Source organism: Chrysochloris asiatica, unplaced genomic scaffold, assembly GCF_000296735.1.
Source record: "Chrysochloris asiatica unplaced genomic scaffold, ChrAsi1.0 scaffold00216, whole genome shotgun sequence".
Taxonomy (NCBI): domain Eukaryota; kingdom Metazoa; phylum Chordata; class Mammalia; order Afrosoricida; family Chrysochloridae; genus Chrysochloris; species Chrysochloris asiatica.
This window is the reverse complement of record NW_006408734.1, coordinates 2917341-2918905: the sequence shown is the minus strand read 5'-3', so window position 1 is coordinate 2918905 and position 1565 is coordinate 2917341. Positions and strand designations below refer to the sequence as shown.

Sequence of the window (1565 nt, the reverse complement as noted above, 5' to 3'; positions counted from 1 at the left end):
TTATTCAGTCTGTATCCTGAGCAAATAATTCGAGAACTTGGAGGATATTTATTTTTTGCCATCAGGATTATTATTTTTTGGCTGGTTAGTACTTTATTGATGGTATATGACAAGACTGGGCTCTCTAAGCCCCTTCCCTTCTCCAGCGGTCTGGATGGAAACTGTGTGGGTGGGGGCATCTTAGTGTGTAGGGGGGTAGAGTTGGGATAAGGACTCCCAGCAGCTGAGGGCCTTTCTCTTCCTCTAGTGCTGTTGCCGGGGCTCATGGTCCAGGGGGTTTTTATTCTTTGGAGGCCATGTGGACCATAAGATCTACTACTCTGTTGCTGTAGCCGAATTCATCATCATACCATGAAATGAGCTTTCAGTAGTCATTGAGGGCAATGCCAGCCCCAGCATCAAATGTGGAAGAGTAGGTGTCCCTGTTAAAATCACAGGAGATGACCTGGTCTTCAGTGTAACCCAGGATGCCTTTTAGGGGTCTATCTGATGCCTGCTTCAGCACCTTCTTGATGCAATCATATTTGACTGCTTTCTCCCGACAGCAGGTCAGGTCCATGACAGACACTTGGGAGCGGGAACACAGAAGGCTATGCCAGTGAGTTTCCCATTCAGTTTAAGGATGACCTTGGCCACAGCCTTGGCAGCACCGGTAGATGTACATGCCACAGTTTCCCAGAGGGGCCATCCACAGTCTTCTGAGTGGCAGTGATGGCATGGACTATGGTCATGAGTCCCTCTATAATGCCAAAATTGTCATAGATGACCTTGGCCAGGGGGGCCAAACAGTTAGTGGTACAGGAGGCATTGCTGACAATATTGAGGGATTTGTCATACTTCCTGTGGTTCATGTCTATCAGAAACATGAACAACGAGGGGCATCAGCAGAAGGGGAAGAGATGATTACCCTTTTGGCACTACCTTTCAAGTGAGCTCCAGCCTTCTCCAAGGTTGTGAACATACCAGTGGACTCTACAACATATTCAGCACCAGCACCACCCCACTTGATGTTAGGGGTATCTCAATCCTGGAAGATAGAGATGAGCTTTCCATTGATGATAAATTTCCCATTCTCAGCCTTGACAGTGCCATTTGACTTGCCATGGGTGGAATCATACTGAAACATGTAGATCATGTAGTTGAGGTCAATGAAGGGATAGTTGATGGCAGCAACCTCCACTTTGCCAGAGTTAACAGAAGCCCTAGTGACCAGGTGCCCAATATACCCAAATCCATTGACTCCGACCTTCACCATCCTGTCTCAGGGATGTGGCTGGTACTGCATGAGAAGCTACGGCTGCTTGTCAAATGGGGAGGCGCATAGAGGTGTAGCATCAGGATTTAAGGAAGACTCTTTAACAACCTGAAATATGCAGATGATACAATCTTGCTTGCTAAAAATGAAGAGGACTTAAAATATTTACTGATGAAGATTAAAGATCACAGCCTTCAGTATGCGCTGTACCTCAATGTAAAGAAAACAAAGATTCTCACAACTGGACTAAGAAATATCATCATGATAAATGGAGAAAAGATTTAAATTGCCAGACACTTCATTTACTTGG

The 1565-nt window shown here is 45.7% G+C and overlaps 1 pseudogene; it reads right to left on the bottom strand.

The window, feature by feature from the left end:
- Window positions 1-280: 280 nt before the first annotated feature.
- On the bottom strand, window positions 281-1255 carry LOC102838291 (annotated as a pseudogene).
- Window positions 1256-1565: the final 310 nt, after the last annotated feature.